Genomic DNA, 17803 nt, shown 5'->3' with positions numbered 1-17803 from the left:
TTAATGATCGATACATAGATGGACAAGAGCAACCAGATTCAGCCAATTGCAGCTTTACGAATCAACAATGAGCATTTAGTAGACTTAAAGGTTAAAACCAGATACTGTATAAAGTTTGATATGTTTGTCCCACCTCTCTGCTACTCTTCCCCCTTAACACTAGGTTGGTAATGGGACACTTTAATGTCCTGAGACACTTTTATGTCTTGTTAAGTGACCATTTTGCTTGAATTATTTGAAGAGTTTGAAAGTGAATTTCTAGATGCTATATGTCCACAAAGTTTCCTTATGAGCTGAAAAAAACTTGACGTCTTTTTGGAATATTGATCTCAGCATTAACCTTACTCTTGCACAACATTTTTAAACCTAAACTATGTGGAAAAACGGGTCCTGTTTTTGGCTTTTTTTCAAAGTTTTACAACTATATCACTCAAATTCATGTTTGTGAAGTTTAGATTGCTAGAGGATTAGACTTAGTAGTCCTCAACATGTTCTTATGCTTCTAAGAAGGTTTAAGTGGAAATTTATGACCAAATTACCAGAATTGCCTAATCCCGGCTTTGTTGATATCCAAATTTAATTTTGATTGTGTAAGTGACATGTGTAATATAAAACTAATGTTCTTTGAGTTCTAGGTCACCTAATATGCTATATAGCATAGTATATGACAATGATTGGGTTTTTCAATTACAGAAGAATATGAGACATTCTAGTGTAGCAAGTATAGCTTTCTAAATATTGCTAGTTTCTACAGCCAATTGTGTGCATTTTGTAGTTAATAACCATATCTAGTTGTAAACTTCAAATTTGGTTAGATATTGAGTAGTTTCTATGGGATTCTAGAGGTCGTAATGCTTAACCCAGTTATTTCATGTTTGTTATATTTAGCACTTCATCATGCAAGGTTCCCCTTGATAAGAGATCTATTATTCTTTTGACATGCTCCATGGCTCTTTTTGAGTCCAAAGGCTCAAAGGGAACTAAGAAGACGTGTAAATAGTATCTATATTGAGCGTGACTATAGAAACTTTGATGATAGGTCTGTAGAATGACAAAAATGCAACTTTTTGTACCCTTTTTTTGTTAAAAAGAAAAATAGTGAGGCAAAAGAAACAAAATGACTTATCACCAACACAATGAAGTTAACGGGGAATTTTAAATCATGTCCTACAAAAATCGCTAGTCTCATTTGTATGCAATCAACCGTAAAAAATGTTTGTTTTGGGAAAAATGGATTGGTCTATCAACTTTGGAGGCTTATTATGACCAAGAGATGAGAAATTTTAAAGGTTTCTTATTTTTATTCATATGTAGTAGTCCTTGAACTATAAGCCCATGAAAGGATTTTCCAAAATGCGTGGATTTACTATGGTTTTTGATTTTTTTAATCAAAATCTCGAAAGGAAACTTTTATGGCCTGTTAGGTTTACCAACCTAGTGTTAACACCGCACGCTATACTTGTAAGTGACGCTCAATTTGCTAAGCTTAGCCCTCGTGACTAACCAATAGAAACGTGTCAACCATCGGCCCAAAATAACCAAGGGCTACAAAGATGAGCATAGTGCTGCTATGGCCTTTCTGCATGCCGAAATCACAAAAAGCACAAGTATAGAACACAGGTATTAAACAAAACACTCTTGGTAACTCTTAAATGAGCCAGGTCTAAATTGTGCTCTCACTCACATGCTAGTAATGAAATTAATTAAACAATAGATACCTTGAAATATAAGCATGCAAAGATCATAGATATAGAAAGACCTTATATGTACTCCTTCACAGTACTCTATCTCCTCCATTCGTGCCTCACGTGCAAGATATTCATCAAAGGAGGGTCCCATTAATGATCTTTTGCCTTTGGCCATTCCAAGGGACCCTCTCCTCACATTCTTATGTCCTTGCCTCATAAATACTGAACTCCAAGTCCTTTTCAATGCATACAAGAAGGTAAAGTAACATCAATGCCTAAAGTCGAACAAATAAAAACTGTATGTACATAAAATAATGTACCAAACCGCTTTGTATCTTCTCTCCTCTTCCATTCCTACTCATCTTCCTCTTCCATGTGATTATGTCTCGCTCGAAAGAGAAAAAAAACGTTAAAAAATATATAACTTGCTCTCTCTCTCTCTCTCTCTCTCTCTCTCTCTCTCTCTCTCTCTCACACACACACACACACACACACACACACACACACACACACACACACACAACCAACCAACCAACCCATGTGAGAATTGAGTTGTGAGAACATAATTCTAAATTTTAGAGATAGAGAGAGAGAGGGTTTGTAGTATCGTGCCTGTGAGTGAAGTGGAAGTCAGGTTTGATTGCGCATCGCTTCTTGGGAGATTAGCCTCTATTGCTTCTTGGCTTCTTGGACGGTCCGTGCTTCTTGGTTTCTTGCAGGACTAAGGAGTAAGATAAGCAGCCAAGATTTGTGGTTACCCTACTTGTGCGTGAAGGGGGATTGCATCGTGCTACTTGGAGATTAGCCTCTCTTCATTGCTTATCCTTCACGACAATCTTGTTCTTTAGCTCTGGTAGTATACCTTTAAAGTTTATGAGCTTGCACAACCACCTATGGTGGGTCTCACTCCCTCTTTTACCAACGGGTCAATCCTATACAAGTTTTCAAGCTTACTCATGTGAGTATGTGTGTGAGTGTCTAAATGTGTATACATACATATATGCATATGTTTGTGTGGATATATATGTATATGTAGGTGTGTGTGTGTGTGTGTGTGTCTATCTTTATGCATCACATTCTCTCTATCTCTTCCTTCTTGTCATCCCTCACCACCCCCAACTCTCTCTCTCTCTCTCTCTCTCTCTCTCTAGAGAGAGAGATAGATAGATAGATAGATTTTATTATTGTCCTCAGAGGTCAAATATGACCTATGGGACCAAAGTTACATGTGATGTAGTATGTGTATGGCTGATGAGTGACTCTCGATGCTCCAAAATTGTAGTGATGAGAGTCGCAATGGAGAGCCCACACTTTGGCTGGGAGAGGAAAGTGTGTAGGTCTAAGTTATGGCTGAAAATGTGAGAGAAGCAAGTTCGGATGTGATCAAAAGCTGAGCACTCTAGTAGTGTGTGGTACTCAGACTCTCGAACTTGCAGTGAGCATAATGTGCACAATCGATTTGACTCTTCTCCATTTCCCCAACGCCCTATCTCGCATCGAAGGAAATGGGAGCTAAGCCGAATTGCTGCGATAGTGCGTATCGCGGACAAGGGAATAGGCTCAAGCATGTAAGTGTGAGTGCGGTTTCCTCTCTCAGCGAAGAACATGGTTTTGTAGTTGGGGGCAATATAGGTGGTGTAATGTATGAAGCGTGACCCACCGGATTTCTCCCAAGCCGTAATACATTGGCGTTGTAGAAAAGCTTCATTCACTTGAGAGTCAATTGAAGCATCATGTAGCAAGTGTAATGCATCCCATCTCCCAAACCACTTCTTTATGTCTTGCATCCATCCCGTGCTCAAGATCTTGCTTTTATACGTCTTTTGAACTTTTTTGCTTGCTTCCCATGCAATTGTAGGAAGTCGATGTGAGGGGTTTTGACGGATCTTTATCATGTACTCCACAACCCTTTCCATGCCCATAACCTCAATTAAAAGAGATCCCGACTCAAGAAGTAGGAGCATATATGGTGTTTGTGTCTTAACTTGGAGAAAGTTTGTAAGAAAACGCTTTTGGACATTCTCAAACTCTTTCCAAGTAGACTTTGAGATGCTCCCGCTCCACACTTCAACTCCATAAAGAAGAACCGGTGTCACCAATGCATCAAAAAGATACTTCTTGAGAACCCAACACTTGATGTTTCCCGCATTACACATGTTCTCAAATGCATAATATGCTCTCTTTCCCACTTCCAAACGACGCATAGCACATTCATACCACTTGTGATTGGATGGAACCTCAAGGCCAAGGTACTTAAAGCTCTCAACAACTTCAAGTGTCTCGTTGTTGTACACAATGCATGGCTTCTCCTTATGGTTGGTTTTCACAAGCATAACCTTTGTTTTGGATTCATTTACAATCAACCACTATGCAAGCAAAAGTTCTCAAGGACAACCATAAGCTTTTGTGCATTTTCTAAAGTGTGTGCTAGAAGCACTACATCATCCGCATACAACAAAAGCATGATTACCGCATTGCAAATAGTGACCTCTTCAATGCCTTCTTCTTGCATAAAGTCAAGTACCATTTGTTCCAATTGATCGATGCATAGACCAAAGAGAGTTGGTGAAAATGGACATCCTTGTTTAACCCCAATAGTGCTTACAAAAATTTCTGAAATTTCTCTTCCCATGCGCAATTGACAAATCACCTTCTCATAGATTCGAGAAACCGCAAGCATAAACAGAGAGAGAGAGAGAGAGAGAGAGAGAGAGAGAGAGTAATGAAAGCTCTTTGCCATCATTTATAGTGGTGGTTTGTATGAGGGAGAGTTACATTTGAGCCACTCCATAATCCCCCCCCCCCCCCTCTCTTTAGCATGGACATGGTAAATCAAGAGTATACCAAAATTCACTTGCAAAAAATTGAACTCAATGAAGTCAACTTGAGCATCGATCAATTGGTGTTCGCAATACTATCCAAGGTCCAATGCAACACACTATCCAAGGTCACATATAATATGCATTAGATGGATGCTTAGTCAAATAGTCATTAAAGATATAGCTAATTGGAAGCAAGCTAGTGTAGCTAACTTGAGAGTCTGCAAGAGAGAGAGAGAGAGAGAGAGAGAGAGAGAGAGAGAGAGATTCTCTACCATGTTGTGCAGGCCTACAGGCCTACAGACTAGTCCCCCTCCTATGGGCATATTCCAGGTGATTGCTCCTCTCTTCTCCAGGGCTGGAGAGGTGGCTGCGTGTTTGCTATATTCGGTGGATCCATGATGGGTCCATCCTCTCGAGTCTCCTTGTTATGGCAAGAATGCTCCTCTTTTAATGTACCACCCAATCGTCTACTCTATATAAATTTTTTTGTTGACGGTACGTATCCAATCTCGTCAATAATTATCCTTGCTGCCCTCACAGACTCGTTTTATTGGAGGGTGTTGTCCACCGTCTCTTTTCTACAGTAGGGTTGCAATAGGCCTTCCCTCCCAAATTCTTGCACTGCCCTCGCATTCACAAATTTCCACCCCTCTACTAGCTTTAGGACTGGGAGCAAGCCCATTTTTGCATCACCCTCACAGGTGTACTGAGTGTATGGGCAATGAGGTGTTCGACCTTCAATGCTACAATGTTGCACTCAAGCAGACTTGAGAATGGAGAGAGAGAGAGAGAGAGAGAGAGAGAGAGAGAATTATATGTCAGCTCGTAGTCATCCTCCACGCTAAGTCCCTCTCTCGCTAATTAAATGTAGCTGGCCATAGCAGCATGAAAGGAGTCGGCTGAGGCCAAGATCTCTCTCTCTCTCTCTCCCTCCAGCCTGTTTAACTTCCTTCGAGCCTCGAGCCATGCCTGCATGTGGCATGCTTGAAGTGCGGCTTTCATAATAGAGTAGAATACTTTCCATAGTCAGGTTACTACTCCAAATAACAAACAACAGCATCAAACAATAACACCTACAAAGGGTCAAACTACACAACAAACAATTGGTGGAAAGTTTTCAATTTTCAAAATCGCTTGTGGCTCACCTGCTCTAACTGACTTCTTTTGAAAACTTTTCTTATTCTTCTTCTTCTTCTCTCTCTCTCTCTCTCTCTCTCTCTCTCTCTCTCGCATGATAGGTTGGTTAAGAGTTTTAGTTCCCTCTTTAACAAAAGTTCAAGACTCATCACATAGATATTTGAGTCTCTCTCCTACGACGTTAAAATCTTATCTTGTCTTTTCTCTCTCTCTCTCTCTCTCTCTCTCTCTCTCTCTCTCTCTCTCTCTCTCAGGGCTTGAGATATCAGACTCTCTGCCGACATGGCGACTGGCAACCAGACCAAATTGCACCAAATTTGAAAAATACCCCAAGGAGCTGTTTAGCTTTGCTAATGTCAATTTATGGTGGGTATGTTGTTGGGAAGGTTGTGTGCTCCCCTTGACCCTTGCGGGTCTAAATTGTGTACGTATGAGCTTCTCTTGTCTAACCTCTCGTGAATGAACACTTGGGCATGAACATCCATGTCAAGTGATTAATTCATTTTGCTAGTTAAACGAATAGTTCTTTGGTTTTGCAGGTTCAACTGCTTTTGGCTCAGCCAGACTTCACAGTTCAATATTTAACCTTGGCTCTCTCTGAGTGCCAAGATCTCTCTCTCTCTCTCTCTTTGAAGTGCTAAGAATCATAGAGCAAGGGATCGACCTTCTAGGTGTGGGTGTGTGGTAGGGTTTGAGTCGGTGGAGCAGATGTGTGCGATCAAAGTGATCATAGCTAGAGCACCAAAGAAAGGGGGAGATGTACTGTCAAGCCAAAGCGAGAGAAAGGGAATATTATTAGTGTCTATAATATTGAGAGAGCGTCTGTTATTAGTGCAAGCATTATTAGCAAAAAAAATGGTATTCACGAGTGAGGTGGATAACATATGATTTGTGCTCGTGTGCCATCAAAACGTCAATGTTTGAGTCATCATGAGAAGCTTAGAAGTGTTCATATAGGTAAAAGTCCATAATCAGATTATTTTTTAAGTGAGATCATAAGCCTTAGCAGTCATTGTCGACAAAGTGAGTACAAAGCAATCAAGTATCAATAATCATTGGTCTAGGGAATTGTGTGTGTGTGTATGTGTGTGTGTGTGTGTGTGTGTGTGTGTGTGTTTGAATTGATTATCTAACAATAATTTGAAGAATACAAACTATTGACCATATAATGGACTAAACTAAACAGAGACTTTATATTACTAAAAGTACAATTTTCTTCTATTACTGAGAAAAAAGAGAGACATATGTAAATGCCATTGACTTAGGTTTATCAGATGACCATAATTTTTTAATATACATTGAGCTTTTGTGACCTAATAAGATAGAATAGATATAGGTCCTTGTATTCAATCATCTACTACAATTGTTGAGAGTGCTCTAATTTTAAGGAAGAAACCCGTTACCTGCCACCTTCCAAACAATGCAACTCCATCAGTAGTGACATTAGTTGGGAAGACGTTGTGAGCGGGATGAAAACACATACAACGCCTCTATAACGACCCGTCACACACTCTTGGGAAGATACACACACACGCTATGGGGCACCACTCGGCTTACACAACACACCTGGCCGAGACAGGGAACACACCTCTGGAGTGAGAGGAGAGAGACTATCCACTTGCCCACTCCACAAAGACACACACACACACACACACACACACACACACACACACACAAAAACTCAGCTCAAAAGAGGAGAACTTCTGATGTTTAGATACAAATGAGCTTGGGCCAACACCAATGGGGCAAATAGCTCACACAATATAGGTAAAATAAGCCAGATACAATCACAAACTAGAGCAGAAACTTCGCTCATAGGAGAAACTTACACAGAAAAACAGCAGGAAAAGAGTGAGGAATTTGGCAAAATGGACAACGCCATCGCGTCCGGAACGGCCCAAAACCCCAGTCTACAATGTCAAAGTGCTCAAATCCGACCTCGGATGAGCAGTTTACGGCCAAAACAGGCTCCGAAAACCCCAAAAACACATGCGACTGTTCCTCCTCTCTTCTCCACGTTTTTTCTGGTCTTCTCTCTGTTTTTTCAGTTCCCACACTTAGCTTTATTAGTTGGGCACCCTTGGCCTTTTAGATGACCTCAAACGGACCCCGAACAGGCCAAAAACTGACCTCGCAATGCATAGTTGTCACCTTTTTGCATCATTCGCACACCTGGCACTCAACTTTTTTCCAATAATGCATCTCGCCACCACGTGAAGTGGCCCCAAAAAGTGGTCCTAATGATGACCTTTCTGCATAACTCTCACAAGAAAACACCCACGTTGTGTCCGTCCTCATCCGCGTGCAAATATTGACCTCGTTCGCCCTCCTGACGCCACTAGATGCCATCTGACACACCTGCTGACCTCATGTCGTCGGCCCGCGGATAGCTTCCTCGAGAAGTTTTATGCGCTATAAACTCCTCATTATTGTAGAAAAAACATACTGGTACTGGTAATAGTGAAAATCGATGCACTATGTACATGCTATCCTAGCTGTACACATGTGGGCCCCACGCAACCACCTGGCTCTGAAAAATGGGCAATCCTTTATTCGATGCACCATGCATGTGTATGTACATATGCGCAATCCCTTGCTCCAAAAAACTCCTGACATAATTTGCCCACCCCCTAGCCTGCTAGAGCATTCATGCTCAGCAGCAGCACTAGTAGATGCTCATTCCACCTGGATCAAAAGGCCAAAGGCATATCGCCTGATTCACAAGAAGCATCATAACACCACACCTACATTTGTCAACAATCAACCAAAATGCACCATAGGCATATCCAACTAACACATCCGCCCTTTTTGGAGTTCCAAAAGCATAAATATTGCATGCCACATTCAACCCAACCGATAGAGACAACTCAAGTGACTCATCACCTGGCATCTTGGCTTCACTAGCCATATCAACAATATTCAAATCATGCACCCAAGTAGCTAAAAGCATTGTGTGATGGTAAAGTTGTTGATATCCAAATCACAAAAGTATCCCCGCAGCACACATATCCCTAGCATAGGCATCCACATAGCTGAGATTGGACTCATATATGCCAAACCCCTTCTCATCATCATAAGCATACTCATCATCACACGTAACTTTATCCACATCATAATCATGGCTAGCACCACTATCCATAGCTTCTAGCATGGGTTCATCAGTCTCCAAGAATACAGATCCCTGCTCTAAACCACAATCATGCTCATAAATCGGTTCAATCACTTCACATACATCAAAATATGGCTTCAAAATAGGCTCCACATCCAATAAATCTACAAAATGGCTCTCAACCTTGCCCTCTTCCCTAATTTCCAAGGAACTAGTATCCAAAGATACGTGCTCATCATCAATAACCTTGACCTCACACTCACACCCAGAATCACAAGGTACACAAGTAGCCAATGCATCCTCTTCAAGACTTTTCAATCCTGTATCCAAAGCATTACTCACCTCTTTAGGCTCTTCCATAAACCTGTCAACCTGCAAGACCTCTTTATGCTTCACAATAGACCTTGGGAAGAAACGAGAAACATCATAGGATAGGCTACTTTTCACCTGCTTAGGCTTAACTTCATCTTCCATGTCAAATCCATTTTGCACATGCATACCTGTACTGATACCATGTTCCTCAAGACGCTTAAAATTCCATTCCTTGTGCTTTGCAATGCATACCGCATCTTCAAAAGACTCGGGTCTCTTCAACTCAACCTCGAACCGCAACCAAGGTGACAAACCATCAACAAAAGAACTTTTCTTCAATGAACAAGGGGGGGTCTCATCCTTAAGAGCAACACACCAACGAGTCCATAAATCTGTAAAACCTTGTACATAGGCATCAACACCTTGACAAGAACCTTGCTTAAGAGCATTGAGCTCATTCCATATTGCATTTGCATCTTCAAAAACGTGGAAACGCTCTAAAAAAGCTTCTATAAACTTGTCAAGACTCAAACCATAAGAAGAAGCCACTGCTTCTTTAGCTTCCAAATCCATGAACCAAACACGGGCCTCATCTTTCAAAAGCAATCCAAATAGCCTCAAAATCTTGTCCTCATCACACATATTGTTGCTTATGCATGCCACCTCGACTTGCTCCAGAAAGTCTTCCGCATCTTCACCACTTCTTCCATGAAATTCCGGATAAGAGAAAGCCATGGTTACCCAAGTTACAATGCTTTGAGAACCCCTTCGAACACACGTGCAAGAACCCAAAACTTTTGACTACCCAATCCCCAGAACTTCAATGGAGCTCAACTTTAGTTAAGGACAAACACATGCACATCAAATGAGTTTTCATAGTTGATCATTGGAATTACAACAGGCAAAGGACATTCCAAGATCTCTCGTAATCTTCTTGGCCCGAACATAAAGACTATGCGCTGCTGGAAAAAAATCTTCCTGGACACATGAACATTTATCTGGATTCTTTGAGTTAAATGAAATGGAGTGAATTGAGGGCCATTTTGATCATCCATTAAAGCCAACCATGAAGCTCCCAAGAAGGCACACGTGACTTAACCTGTGATTTTGCCAAAATTTCAGCAACATAACAGCATAAATGGCTCAAAAGACCAAAAAACCAACCATCATAACTTGGGAAAATTTTGACAGAGTTTCCCCAGAAGTAGAGCAGTAGGAACCCAAAATATAGACTGTCTATGTATGCATAAACTGTCAACAATAGAACCCGAGCATCAAGTAGGACTCACTAGTACATAGCCTATGGCGAGGTCACAAAAAGGGTGCTCCAGCTACCTATATCACCGAAAGGATCTCCACATTTGAGAATCCCCCAGCTCAATAAAAACCTCACGCTATCGACCCTCACACGAAGGCTAATGCAAATCGCATATAGTCAAGTCTCAGAAATGACTATCTTCCAGACCAAGTCTCAGAAATGGCTGGGACTGCCAAATACAACCAAGTATGTCTCCACAAATGTGTACAATGGCAGTTTCCACAAGTAACGTACAATCCAGCAGACAATGCGCTCAAACAGACGCCAAGTGATGCATACCCACAACAACTGCAAGTGACATCACTACTAGTATATCACTGTATTCTAGCTACCTGTACCTGTGTGAATCACCTGTACCTGTACCTGTCCCTGTAACCTGTAACCTGTAACCTGTAGTCTGCAACCTGTAACCTGTAATCCCGAAGCTCGAAGCTCGAAGCAGAAGGTACTCGAAGAAGATCCTCCGTGGGGGCACCAAAAGAATGTGAGCGGGATGAAAACACATACAGCGCCTCTATAACGACCCGTCACACACTCTTGGGAAGATACACACACACGCTATGGGGCACCACTCGGCTTACACAACACACCTGGCCGAGACAGGGAACACACCTCTGGAGTGAGAGGAGAGAGACTATCCACTTGCCCACTCCACAAAGACACACACACACACACACACACACACACACACACAAAAACTCAGCTCAAAAGAGGAGAACTTCTGATGTTTAGATACAAATGAGCTTGGGCCAACACCAATGGGGCAAATAGCTCACACAATATAGGTAAAATAAGCCAGATACAATCACAAACTAGAGCAGAAACTTCGCTCATAGGAGAAACTTACACAGAAAAACAGCAGGAAAAGAGTGAGGAATTTGGCAAAATGGACAACGCCATCGCGTCCGGAACGGCCCAAAACCCCAGTCTACAATGTCAAAGTGCTCAAATCCGACCTCGGATGAGCAGTTTACGGCCAAAACAGGCTCCGAAAACCCCAAAAACACATGCGGCTGTTCCTCCTCTCTTCTCCACATTTTTTCTGGTCTTCTCTCTGTTTTTTCAGTTCCCACACTTAGCTTTACTAGTTGGGCACCCTTGGCCTTTTAGATGACCTCAAACGGACCCCGAACAGGCCAAAAACTGACCTCGCAGTGCATAGTTGTCACCTTTTTGCATCATTCGCACACCTGGCACTCAACTTTTTTCCAATAATGCATCTCGCCACCACGTGAAGTGGCCCCAAAAAGTGGTCCTAATGATGACCTTTCTGCATAACTCTCACAAGAAAACACCCACGTTGTGTCCATCCTCATCCGCGTGCAAATATTGACCTCGTTCGCCCTCCTGACGCCACTAGATGCCATCTGACGCACCTGCTGACCTCATGTCGTCGGCCCGCGGATAGCTTCCTCGAGAAGTTTTACGCGCTATAAACTCCTCATTATTGTAGAAAAAACATACTGGTACTGGTAATAGTGAAAATCGATGCACTATGTACATGCTATCCTAGCTGTACACATGTGGGCCCCACGCAACCACCTGGCTCTGGAAAATGGGCAATCCTTTATTCGATGCACCATGCATGTGTATGTACATATGCGCAATCCCTTGCTCCAAAAAACTCCTGACAACGTGTCAGTGATCCCCTCCCCTTGTTATTGGTGTCAAAAATTACAAGAAAAACTAACAACTTAGCATAGATCAAGTATTATGTTTAGAGTTTGAGTAACTTATTTACTACAATGTTTGTCCCTTTTAATTCTGAAAAAATCGGACAACATCTCCTTTGTGATTTGGATCAATTTTCAAAAATCCAATCTAATGCCATCTTATCCGAGACCCTCACATGAGGATTAAGGCTCTTTTAGAAACACGTGAATGATTTCAAAGTAAAATACTAACACTTATTTCAAGAAGTATGCATTTATTTACCAAAAAATTATAACATAAAAAACAATTCATAGTTTTGAATTCACTAATATATACTTATCTTCACCAAAAATGAGTTCCTACATCAGCAGTTCATCGAGTTTTCTTTACGTACTAATGGTGATCCCTATATCAATGGTGATCAAACTACAATATCTTTGAAGTATTGTCATCAAAGTAGAATAAGAACTTCTATGTTATGAAGTGTCCTTGTAAGCCAAGGTGCCCCCAATAGTCAAGAATTTATTTACACATGCACCATTCTAGCTTCAATCTCTAAAAAGCAAAAATTTGGGCAGCATCTCCTTTGTACAACAATCAAATTTTCAAATATCTAGTCAATGCCATCTCTGTTGAGATCCTCACACGTGAGGTTTAAGGATCTAGCATCTTATTTGGACAACAACTTATTTGGAAAACATCTTATTTGTATTTAGAATTTTTTGGAATAATTCCACAGGCTGCTATCTCTTACAAGACCCTCACAAGAGGTGTTGATGGCATCAGAAACCAAAAAACGGGCAGCTACTATCAATCAATAGTATGTCATTGTGTATTATGTCTCTGTTGCCCTATTCATCCAAATTAGATACCCGTCATATGGTAGTAAGAGCATTTCACTACTCATCTGAGTACATAATACTAAAGCCAATATATCCAACAAGTTGTCTGTGCAAATAATACTCTCATAGTTAAAAATTAGCTTAGATCTTTATGCAAATGAACTTAGAATGTCTATCAAAATGTATTTCAAAAAAACTTCAAGCATACACACTCTCAAATGTATTGAATAGGTGCAGATGCACCTACCTGCATGATGATGTTTCTTTATCAAAATGTATTTCAAAAAAACTTCAAGCATACACACTCTCAAATGTATTAAATAGGTGTAGATGCACATACTTGCATGATGATGTTTCCCTTTCCATACCCAATGAAGCAGCAAGGTGAAGGGGATGAACATTGATTGCTTGCACACGGGGTCTTTGAATATTTGGGGTTACCCCATGTGAATATATAGAATGCGTTTTCATTCGATTGCAGCTCCCTACTGAGTGATGCCAAAAATGGTAGCAAAAGATTATACTTCCATTTAAGAAAGAGATCCATATCCAAAAATGGTAGCGTGTGTGCGTGCGTGCGCACATGCGTATATGTGTTTTTGTATTAAATTTAATACATATACACAAAAGAGCATAATGTTCAAAATACAACTCACCTTAAATAAATAGGCAGCGATTTGTAAAAAAACGACTCAAAATCTTAGATTCGTTTTTGTACAGTATAATAGAACGAGGCATCGTTCCCAATGATCCTATACAAAAGAATAGAGTTGTGAAGGTCATTCACGTTAATTTAGCAAGGATCTTTGAAGTCAGACATCAGCTAAGACAAAATACTTTTAAGTAAAGATAGCATTCTGACCTACATCCATGTAAAACAAGACAACAAATTCCTTAGCGTTGCATACGTGTTACAGGTGTCAAAGAACCTATCATTTGTTATCCATGTCCTACTTCAATTTTTTAAAACTTAAACTACTATCCAAAAAGTTTTTATTTGTAAATATATTAAACGTGTATAATAATGTAAAAGTATCAGAAGGCCATCACCCTTTTTGATGCAACTGGCATACTTGTCTTTGATATGTGCAAAACCATAATTTAAGTTTTATTTATAAAATATAGAAAAAAACTTAAATTATGGTTCTGCACATATTAAATATGGAAAAGAAAATACTAAGTATTCAAGTTAAACCATATTCTCCAAGAGGTATCAAAGGGCATTTTGCAAACCAAAAATGCCCCTAAATAAGACAAAGTACCTCCTTATGTGATTTTCACTTGAGCAATTCCAAAAAAAACTTCATAAGCATTTCAAGAAGTCACGGCCTTGTAATATTTTCTTTAGATTTCTACTTTTCCAAAGAGGCAAGGAAACCCCCCCTTTTTTTAACCTTTCAAGTTTTCAAGTAGTTTTAACTTTTCCCCTTGAACAAAAATCATCAAAAGGCCATTACTCCTTTTGATGCAAGTGGCAAAATGAAATCTATTCTTCAACATTTTTCAAGATTTGCAGAATCCAAATTAAACCATATTCTCCAGGAAGTATCAACAAGATGTAAACATCGTTTCATTAAGTGTTTCCTAAAGAGTTTAGGTAAATATAATTATGTACCAATCAACTGATGTTTTCAATTTTCAAGCCCAAACCTTAAGGCCTATCAACTTGCCATGCCACGACAAATGAGAATCAACATGTGAGTATAAAAGTTGTGAGTTGAGCATTCCAAGCTCAAATATTTTTTAAAAAATCGGTGGTTAAAAGTTTTAGAAGAAAGATTTCTGGTACAAGCATCCAGACTTAAAGTAAGCTTATATTCATAAGCTTATATTGAAACAGTATATTTCAGACAACGCTGGGTGAGATGTCAAAAAAACTAAATTTTCTTCAAGAACCAGTATAATGCAAAGAGACAACTAAGCAAAACCAGGCAAGATCCAATCAAATATCCGAGACCCATCTCGTATTCCATCAGTAGTTATAAAATTTGCAGTCACACTCATAGTGTGCACTAATTTAGAGAATTTTTTCATAAGATTAGTTTGGATTTAGAATATCATAAATACCCTATACCCACAGCTATACCATATTTAAGAAGAAGTATGTTTTTTATAAATTGATTTTTTAATGAATATATAGAGGCAAAAAACAATAAGCCATTTAGAATCTTGATAACTATCCAAGTTTTAAGATCTGGTGTTCCTTGGTATTACTCAAAAATAGTTTTCAAATACTACAAACCAACATTCCGAACAACATCATCCTCAGCATATTACAACATCCAATATTACCAAAAAGGGTTGATTATGATACATTTTATCGTGAACAAAAGCTGGGTAGCACATTCCTCTTCAACATGTTACTATTTAATCTAGTATACATCCACCATTTATGTCAACATGATACCAAGTAATTACCCCTTGATTAAACTTCAAGTTTTAATCCTAGTTAATGCACCACATTTTATAAGAGAAAATCACGAAAGGGAGTTAAGCTTAATCCATGCAAAAAAGTTCAATTTACGCAGTGAGACCATATGGTAACAAGCAGTGGCAGATATAATAGTTTTAAAGCAACAACGAAATAGCACCTGAGAAGCAGTAGGTTTGCTCCAAGATTTCCATGATGCATAAAAGACTAACCCATGTAATGCAAGGCTAAGTGAGGGAGAAAAACATCCCTCACTAGTTTATATAGCCACACAAATAGACATGATCGTGGTGGGCACCACCAACCATCACCTTTGAGTGAGCCATGTACGTCTTGAGGCGATCGCATCTATCAACCAGGAGATATGCTCAATTACATCAAGTTAAGAATATATAGCGAGTTACCTTATGGGTATTAGGGAGGCAATAATTGACTAGCTTTAGTTACGTGCAGAGGACGGGAGGGGATGAAACCAGTAGTAGTTACACACAGAGGGCAAGAGGGAATGGGAGAGTAATATTTTGAGAGTAATGGTGGATACAGAGACTCTCCATATCAGTACGGTAAGCACATGCATCTTCAAAGAGACTCAACGGCATAAGAGGTGCAAAGATTGGCAGAGAGGGAGGAGGAGAAGGAGACGGGTACGGGCCCGTTAGATCCTGTAGAGCATGAGTTCAAAGAACAAATAATGCAGGTGTGAATAACCAAGTGGAATCCCACGATTAATTATGGTAGGTGGTGAGGGTCATTCCTACCTAGGGTATATTCCACACTTAGAGCCGCGATGAGAGCCAATGAGAGAGAGAGAGAGAGAGAGAGAGAGAGAGAGAGAGAGAGAGAGAGAGAGAGAGAACATCAAATTGATAAAATGACCTAGCAAGGAGGTCCAAAGAACCAAATGCTTTACAATTAAGGGAATTACAAGTCATAAAATGATCAACAACAACATAAATCCCATTTAATATAAGGTAATCATGCAAGGCAACCACCCACAAGACAATATTACTAACAACCATGGCACAAGTAGGCCTTAGGTCAAGCAAGGTACATATTTAGACATTAACCCAGAAGTGAATCCTAGTTAAACAGGGGAGAATGAGAAAAGTGTGTGTTAGTCAAGGATGAAGCAACCCTGGCTAAGTATAGTGACCAAGTGTATGTGTGTTGTTTGTTAACCCTCACGGCTCACGGACACCCCATCATACACGACGGACGTGTATTATGTATTTGGTAGAGTCAGGTACCGGGCTTGTCCGACCAATAGGAAAAGGGTAAGATTGATCGCCGATGAGAGGCGCACTCTAACTGGGACATTCAAGGGATTAGTTGGCTAAGCATGGGCGCCCAAGTGTGAATGGGGTGAGCTCATATAAAAGCCAACTAAACCTAAAATTCATTCATTCTCTCATTTGTGCAATAGAAGAGTGCTCTTGCTCCATCTCCATCTCCATCTTGTTCTTCTTCACCTCCTTGTGTGTGTGTGTATGTGTGTGTGTGTGTGTGTGTGTGTGTGTGTGAGAGAGAGAGAGAGAGAGAGAGAGAGAGAGAGAGAGAGAGAGAGAGAGAGAGTGCGATCGAGCATTGCGACGACGGCACGGCGGCGGCGAAGCGGTTGAGCGCGGCGGCTCCTTCTTCTTCACGGCGAGGAATCCTCCACGAAGCAAGCGTAGAGCGGTGAGTGACACACCATCGCTTTCTTTGAGCTTACTAGTTAAGCTAGTTGTGTGCTTGGAGACGTCTGTGGCTCGCACACAGTGTTAGGCAAGTCCCTTTCTTCGACAGTGCGGCAAGGAGCGCACATTTTTGGCGCCGCTGCCAGGGAAATGCCCAACACTAAGCTCAGTTAAGCACCTTACGCTTTCTTGTGATGCAATTTCAATTGAAGGATTTGTGAAGAAGGAAGGTGTGTGGTTGTGTGGAGAAGATTTTTGTTACACTGTACTGTCTTTTTTGTTTTCTGTAAAGAAGGAGTTACAATTTTTTTGCAATGTATTGTTAGAATTAAGGTATTAGCTATGGAATGTTTGTTCTGTAAGGTTCAATGTTAGCTCTGTAAGGTTAGTTTTGTAGATCTGTTAGCTAATGTAGTATTGTGTAAACAGTGTTAGAGTGTGTGTGGCAGTATCTCTATTAGCTGTAAGTAGATAAGTTAGGTGTAGGTTCAGTGTGAGTGTGCGCGCGTGCGCGACGCGGCCGCGGCGACTTTAAGAAAAAAAAAAAAAATAATAAAAAAATAAAAATAAAAGAAGGATCGAGCTGGGGATCATTCCCCAAGCCCAAGCTCAAACCCAGACCTCAGTCCTCAGTTTTAAATATAGTTTATACACCTTTTTATATTTAAAAACTATTTTTAGGATTTCGAGGGCTTCACGTAGCCGAATAGGGAGCTGTAAAGCACGGCACGTTCCTTTAGCCAAAACGCTCGTCTTGAGCTATTACACGCCATATTTTGTGGCTTGGTTACAAAAAATAACCAAGAATAACGAAA

The sequence above is a fragment of the Adiantum capillus-veneris genome, chromosome 24 (assembly GCF_014529385.1).
Source record: "Adiantum capillus-veneris isolate H3 chromosome 24, ASM1452938v2, whole genome shotgun sequence".
NCBI classification, from domain to species: Eukaryota; Viridiplantae; Streptophyta; class Polypodiopsida; order Polypodiales; family Pteridaceae; genus Adiantum; species Adiantum capillus-veneris.
This window is presented reverse-complemented; position numbering follows the sequence as displayed.